This window comes from Octopus bimaculoides, chromosome 4 (assembly GCF_046866305.1).
Source record: "Octopus bimaculoides isolate indiv1 chromosome 4, ASM4686630v1, whole genome shotgun sequence".
NCBI classification, from domain to species: Eukaryota; Metazoa; Mollusca; class Cephalopoda; order Octopoda; family Octopodidae; genus Octopus; species Octopus bimaculoides.
The window spans coordinates 24,284,881-24,293,627 of NC_142931.1; the positions used below are offsets into that span (position 1 = coordinate 24,284,881).

General features: G+C 39.0%; 1 protein-coding gene across 1 annotated transcript in view; it reads right to left on the minus strand.

The window, feature by feature from the left end:
• LOC106883050 (histamine H2 receptor-like) overlaps window positions 1-8,037 on the minus strand; it is a 64,152-nt gene extending 56,115 nt beyond the window's left edge. Inside the window, exon 1 of the mRNA XM_014933926.3 lies at window positions 7,787-8,037. The gene's annotated coding sequence lies outside the window, so the exon portion shown is untranslated. The remainder of the gene's footprint in view (window positions 1-7,786) is intronic.
• Window positions 8,038-8,747: the final 710 nt, after the last annotated feature.

Below are 8,747 nucleotides of genomic sequence, written 5' to 3' on the forward strand. Positions count from 1 at the left end.
CAGAACGCTATCCTACCCTGGGACTCCGGCGGTTGGTGAAGTGACACAGTGGTCAATATATCCTGTTATCACATCTATATCATTCATTTGTAAAAATCAACCACACCGTCAACACGCAACTTATGTACACACCCTATCATTCACTCGCCCATACACATGCTCTGAGAGTAAGAGCCGACCTTAGTAACCAAGATAAAGCAAAATAATAATAAGGAAAACTATAATCTAATAAGTTGTAGTATATTGTCAACTTAATGTGACAATCCCAATAAGGGAATACACTACTGCCGTTTATATACTGAAAAGTTCCTAGCTTAATGGGTATCGTGAAAGGCCTTGTTGGAGACTCAACCCTCCGAGTTCTTTTACAGGGCTTAGTAAAACTGAAGAACCGTTGCAATAAGTGCATGAAACTACAAGGGGATATGTTGTATAAAATCATGATTAATTGATCTTCCCGTTTTTTTCTTTTACCTAAAGCCAGGAACTTTTCAGCACCCTGTTGTATATACAAAAAGATAATGATGTATATATTGGGATGAGAAGCTGCATCATTAGTTCAATGACTGAGAGACTTGTGCAAAAGCACTTATCAAACTGCTTGATAAGTGCGACGCACGTAACTCTCATCCTTTGAGTCACTGATGCTGCTTATCATAGCAATAATATAATAATTAATATAAGTACTCTGGTTAATGTCTTGAGTTCTAGTCTCCCATTTGTATAAACAACCCTAATACATACATACATACATACATACATACATACATACATACATGCACACATACATACAGGCATACATACAGGCATACATACATACATACACACATACATATATATGGGAAGGATATAGGGGTGTTAAAATAAATATAGATATTAAGTTGCATTTAATTGGTGTTTATAAATGCATGCAATTAAGTGAACAAACAACCGCTCGGTTACAAGGGCACAGTTGCATTAAGAGATATATTCGTAAGCATTGTACATACGCACACACACGCACACATACACACGCACATGCATACACACACACACATACGCATACACTCACACGTGCTAACAGATAAGGCTGCATCGCTAAGAAAAACACAAACACACATTCCCGTTTACTCTCATAAAGAAGGCACTTATGATGATACAAACTGACAAATACACATACATTCCTGTACACGCATGCAGAAATGAACCTCTCCAGAAGGTTATCTCGGCGTCGACGCTCGACCTGTTAGAAATAGCAATCAAATCTCCCCCAAATCAGACACCGTCCTCTTAAAACAAAGAAGTATTAGTTAATGTAGTCTTACATATTCTTCAGGACATGTAGAACTACATTAACGGTGTGTGGCCTAGTGGTCTGGGTGTTGCGCTCGTGATTGTAAGACTGTGATTTCGATTCTCAGACGTTGTTCCCTTCCACACATTACTAAATGAATTCCACTAATAGCTGGGTCTTTAACTCTGTGACAGAGCAGCGTACAATTCAGGGTGGAGTGTTGTAACCTCATTCACTTATATACCATGAAAACCGGATTAAGCTCCAACTTTATGAACTCTGGGGCTCATGACAGATCAACTTCTTCTGTATGTCTCTGAAATAGTGGAAGGATCATGACTGGAATACCCTTGAAAATGATTTTGCCTTATCAAGGGAGGCACTCTGTCGGTTACGATGACGGGGGTCCCAGTTGATCCGATCAACGGAACAGCCTGCTCGTGAAATTAACGTGCAAGTAACCGAGCCAACTCCATAGACACGCGTATCCTTAACGAAGTTCCCATGGAGATTCAGCGTGGTACAGAATGTGATCAGACTGACCCTTTGAAATACAGGTACTACTCATTTTTGCCAGCTGAGTGGACTGGAGCAACATGAAATAAAGTGTCTTGCTCAAGGACACAAAGCGCCGCCAGGAATCGAACTCACAACCTTACAGTCGTTATGCCGAATATCCTAACCACTTATCCACGCGCCTTCCTTATCAAGGGTAACCAGGGGATAATTAACATCAACGTTAGACTTTTGAAAGGTTCTCGTATAATAGGAATATTTTTACTGTTTAATCAGGGATCAGAACACCCATGGCCCGAAATTGTTTTCGGGACTTGTGAAAACTAGAAGGGTGGTGGAAGTTATCCACAAACCCAGTGATGTAGATAGAATGTGTACCACCCGGGACAGCCTTTGAGTTTGCTCTCCCGGGCCCCCAAGCCTATTCAGATATATACAGCTGGCCCTACAGTGCTGCTGCCCTAAAAGCGTCGCCTGGGACGGACGCTCTCTTCTCCCGCTACGCTACTCCTCAGACTGGAGACCGAGCCCGAATGCTTACGACAAAGTGAACTCCGCTAAAAGCATCGCGGGATCAGTTGATGATGTCAAAACAGACAAAATGTCGAAGTCCTCCACGCAAGAACTCAACGCAATGGGTCGGAAAAATAGTACCATATAGAATCTCGTCAGATGTTCTAACTGAAAACTTCGCTAATCTACCGCCCCTTGAGAGGAACTAGTATATGATAAATCCTTAGAGTAAGAACGGAAAAAGACGACTCTGATCGAATTCGAACTCGGAACGTTGTGAGCCGGAACATACACTACGCCAATTTGACGTATTTCGATCGGTGCCACTCACTTTGGTCATATTTTTTTCGTATTATTTATATGTAGAATAACGACAATTAGGAAAGGCTTGTAGCGGTATTAAACATTTTTTGAGGAGAGTGTTACAAAAATGAATTCAAAGACCCAGTCTCCGCTGATCGAACATATAATGATATATAAACAATTCAGAAACGTAGATACATTTGTGCATACCTATCTGTGTATGTGTGTGTGTGTGTGTGTGTGTGTGTGTGTGTGTGTGTTTATGCGTGTTGTTGATATTTAACCCCAGGTCAATTCCGATAGAACTGAGCAGACCTATGATCAACGACATTCCCGCCGTAACAAGTTCAGAGCTATCCAGAATTACGTTGTCTAATAAACATTTCTTTCGTTTTGAATACGAGAGGATGGAATTTGGCTGTTATTTTTAGCAGATCGAACAATGAGTTACATGTACAGGCCTCTATGTTTTGCTCGTTGTCATGTATGCATGTATGCATTTGTGTTTTGTGTGAATGCGTTTGCGTGTTTATGCGACTGTGTCCATGAGTATGGATTTAGTAGCTGATGTTATGTACACAGCGACGCACACTGAGATAAAAACCGTACTATTATTGTTTACTAACTGGTGACACGAGGAAACTAGTTGTTTATCCAAACTCGTAGACTTAACTGATGCCAGCTTAGTAAACACACATACGAATGCACACATTCTCAAATTTAGTATGGTACTAGCGTAAACAAAACGCCAATTCAACAAGTGTTCATGTTTTCATAAGAGCTAAATACAGACGTTCACACTGCACACACACACACACACACACACGTATATACGTATGTATGTATGTATGTATGTATGTATGTATGTATGCTTAAATGTATACATGTATTAGCGATCTGAATAATTATCTCGTTGGGCTCTCTTGCAAGAATTCTTTATGAAATAGAAAGTAGCCAAATTTCAGGTCGAAAACACACACACACACACACACACACACACACACACACACACACACACACACGCACATACACACACACACACACACACGCGCACACACGCACGCACGAACGCACACGCATGCACGCACGCACGCACACAGATATGTTCATCACCCATATATTTTAAGAGGCCCCACAAAGTGTATAGGTGCTGCTCTCCGATTAATTTCATGTATTGAAACTTAACAGTGGTAAGGTCCAGTGTATTACTGGTATTCAGTTCATGGTTAACCTAGAAATTAAAGTTTATGTTAAGACACCATAATCTAGTGCACTTCTCTACAGTCCGCTGTCCCTACTAGGCGGGCCAGCTAAGTGTTTTATGCAGATGCTCAACGTTTCGCCAGGGTTTTACGAACCTGAGACAACTAGTGAATGTTAAGAACGTGATAAATGTGTTTGTGTATGTGTGTATTCGGGAATTCTATCCGAATATAAATGCGCTGGAAAGTTCATTAGGGAGATTATAGTAGAACATTAATAAGTTCAGGGAATGAATGAAACTTGCCCTTTGTCCAAGGGTGAGGAAGAAAAAGAAAGTGTTGTTGCCGGAGTTGTAGACAGATATATGACCATAATGCATATAAGGTGGGATTCCACGTAAGCAGAGGAAGATGTACATCTGGTGGTGGATGTCTACGCATGATGAGTTTAACGTTTAGTGGGGTAGGTTATTGCTCACCGGCTCACCATAAACATTTTTAAGTTTATAGTGTGCATAATGGACTGGCGGAGAATCTTGCCTCTCATAATATAGAAACATTTCTCATGGCACCAGCAGACAAATGAAAAAGGTGTTGCCCGGAGGATAACGAGGTAGATGCTAGCTTCTAATCAGAAATCAGAAACCCTAATGTTGTTGCTGTTGTTGCTGTTCTGACTGTTATCTAGTTCCATATCATATCTTATGAAGCAACGCTATGATCAAACGTTTCAGTCAAACCCCCAGAAGAACATCATTCAATGTGAAATTCCTGTTTTTTAAGACGGACAAAATATGTCTTGTGGGAAACATTTGATTACAATTTCTAAGCAGGTAGAGATCACGATGAACAGGAGCAGGGGAACCATTATTTACGGGCAAAATTTCGCCCGCCTTCAGATTTCAAACCGTTCGTTGACGGAGCACATAGGACAAAAATAAATAAAGGTAAAATAAAAAATATATATATAAGGAAAAACCTGTTTAATCTTTGAGACAGAAACTATAATTAAATATAATTTGTAACCTATGAATTTGTAAAATTAAAGATTCATTATTTTACTTAGCCTAGATGCACCTCCGTAGGTCTGTATGTGTATAGGTTCTCTCTAGATATTACAAAAAGTTCCTCATGCTTTATGTAGAAACTTCGAAGAACTGAAACCGTAACTGGACAGATTTTGCTGTTGTTAAACTTAGGACTGTCAACCAAAGTAGAACATTTGCCAATGAATGGCGACCTGGATAAAATTTATTGCACAGATTGTTTAAGTTCTGCATACAGAGTTCAAGACCCGCCGAGGTTGATAAGCTTTTCAAATCCTCCTGCGCCAACGAAATAAGTTGAGTTAAGCATTGGAAGGCTGACTGAATCGTAAAAATGAAAACATTTGTGGTCATGCGTATCATCATAGGAAACCAATACAGTATCAAAGTATTGTTTACTGTTTACAGCAGTGAGGTATACAACACCGAGATCCCTCGAGGGAGTTTCTAAATGGAAATTCGATCTGATTGAAACGGCAGCCAAAATCTCCTTAAACCACATCGTATCTTAAAAATACTACAATGGATAATGTAACGAGGAGTAAACATATTCCTCACAAAAGATGGATTGGTCATGACTGGAATGCTTTAGCTGATTGTTCCGTTCGATCAGAGCCATATGATAATAATGTATTCTATATACAGTTGGATGGACAATTTGTAAAACACTGACCATTCAGCCGATTCTTTACCTTTTTCTTTTGTATCATCGACTCTCTGCTTTTTACACTTTATGTCTTTCTTCGTTTTTCTTTCTTTCTTTCTTTCTTTCTCTTTATTTTCCTTCCTTCTTTCTTTCTTCTTGTTTCTTTTTCTTTCTCTCCCTCACACATACATGCTCTCTGTCTATATATATATCTCTACAGATCTCTCTCTATATATATATCTCCTCTTTCACACACACACACACACACACACACACACACACACACACACACACACACACACACACACACACACACACACACACACACACACAGAGAACAAATCAACGAAGGACCAAACATCACTTCAGTCCAGTCCATTTGCCTTGCTAGAAAAAAAAAACAACCAAATTCCCACCACTCTTCACCTTTCTGCCCCGCCCTGGATGGGGGGGGGGGGGGCGGGGGGGGGGGGGCGGGGCGAGCGAAAGCGAACTGCACTGCGTTGAGAACACAACATCCATTACATTGTTGATCAACACTCCTCATAGAAACAGAAGGGAAAGTCGAAGGGGATAACAATGAGAGTAAGGAACAAAAACAAAAAGAAAAGAAATCACTAAATAAACAGACACAAGGCATAATGCGGACATGGTTGCATTATGGCTGGGGGAAAAGATGTGATGGTCACGATTGGAGTATCTTTGATCGTAGCAATAATACATAACAATGCATACAGTCTCTCCATTTCTCTCTCGATCTATCAATCTGTCTGTTATTCTCTCTTCATTACATACACAAACGTGTGTGAGTGTATGTGCATGTGTGAGTGTCAGTGTGATAATATGTGTGTGTCTGTGTGTGTGTGTGTGTGTGTGTGTGTGCGCATGCATGTATATGGATGTGCATGTGTCTGCATACATACGTATATATGTTTCGTATATAAGCGCAAATGTATGTATGTGTGTGGAAGAAAATGATGTTGACTGGAATCGATCCAGCGTATGACAGGTACATATTTCATTTTAAAAAAATCTCTGGATTTCACAAAATATCAAGCTATTTATCATGTTAGAGGGATAAATCAATATTTTTACATACACGCGCGCACGCGCACGCACACATTCATTTACATACTCATCCATACATACGTACATGTATGCATGCATGCAAGCGCAAATACATACATACATACATACATACACACATACACACATATATATATTTAATGGAGCTAGGAATATTGAGAACTTATGAAAGCATATAAACAAAAGGAATAGAGAGAATAAGAACACAAGAGAATACATTCCATTATTCTAGTTTATACGAAGGGTAGGAGAATTTAGACGAGGAGGTCAACAATCTGCATTGTTATTTGATCAACATTACTTTAGTTCAGTAGCTCGCCGCTGCGAGTTCAAATCTTATTGGATGCAACTTCGCATTTCATCGTTCTGGGTTCGATGAAGCAAGTACTTGTGAAATAGTAATGTCATTTGTTCTCACTCATATAATTAACATTATGTTGAAAATATAAAATACTTATGTTTAATTACGGAAGTTAATATATTTTTAACTAAGCACTTTGTCAAGTTATTAGGGTCGATCTAATTGACTATACATTTTAATTATATACATCCCACGAACATTTGTGACCATGTACCTATGTCAGAAATGACTGCATTCACACGCTTAAATATTTACGTACATGCATAATCATACACACACACAAATGCAATAAATAGCTTGAAAAGCAATTCTAAATAAATTTGCGCGTAAGTGAACATGCATCAAGAGTTGGGTGTTAGATTGACATAACTGCTAAAACGCATTTTAAGATCGAGTCAAAGTTAGTCACTTTACGCGTAGTAACAGAAACTCGAAGCAAACACAACTCCAGTTCCTGATAGAATAACATGTGTGCGTGTGTGGAGGGATTCGTAAAATATGCGTATCACTGTTATTTTAAATCTGTTTGTCTGTTTTGTTCGCATTCTATGTTTGTACATTTAAATTAGATATTGATATTGCACGCGAGTAAACATTTATATAATATATATCAGCATGGCCGCAGCTCTAAGCTGAAACTATAAACAACAATATATATATATATATATATGTATGTATGTATGTATGTATGTATGTATGTATGTATGTATGTATGTATGTATGTATAGGTGTTGTGTGCGGCAACAAGATTTGAAAGTCGCGGTTAATATTTGCAGTTATCAACAGTCTCCAATGAAAGTGAGAAAGAGAAGAAAGCTAAAGCGGTAAAGAATAACTTACCTTGCTTGCTTGGTAAATAACAGCGAGAGCGAACCAAAACGAACAACGAAGCAAACAGTGGCTTCCAGAGCCCAGAAAAAAGCCACCACTGTCTCCACTACCACCTCCGCACCACCTTTAACACCACAGCAACAACAACAACAAATTATTAATAATAATAATAACAATAATAATAATAAAGTATCAGCAGCAGTAGGAACAGAAGCGCGACAACGATCACCACCAATAACAAGAACAAGTACAACAAGAATAGTGGCGGCAGCAGCAGCAGCAACTAATTAAAGTCTTGCGTTCCTCTAAACACTTCTAGAAAGAAGGGCGCAAGGGATGAGAAAGATAAAGTGAGAAAGAGAGAGAGAGAGGGGGCGGGAGGGAGGAGAGAGACAGAGAGAGAGAGAGAGAAAGTCTGTTTCTTCGGGGCTTCATTCGGGATGATGGGTATAAATTCTTGCGGCTTCACCGCATTTTTTTGTTTGTTTGTTTTGTTTGTTTTTGGTTCTTGTCTCCAACCAAGGGTGTGTTAAGGAATATGAGGTGGCGATACAGAGGGGGTGGATGGAAGGGTCCAACTCCGCCTTTTTAGATACCTATATACTTGATGTTGATGTTTGTTGTTGTTACTGTTTTATTTTTGTGCTGCTAGTTTCTATTGCTACTTCTGATAGATTGATAAATAGATGAATGGATAGATGGATGGAGAGTGTGTGAGTGTGAAAAAGAGGGCAGAGAGAGAGAAGGAGAGAGAGAGAGAGAGAGAGAGAGAGAGAGAGTATGTGTATGTGTTTGTGTGTGTGTATGCGTGTTTGTGTGTATGTGTGTGAATGTGTGTGAATGTGAGTGAGAAAGAAATAAACAAGCGTGTGCGTATATGAAAGACAAGAGAGGCAATGTTATATATATATATATATATATATATATATATATATATATATATATATATATATATAATAATAATAATAAT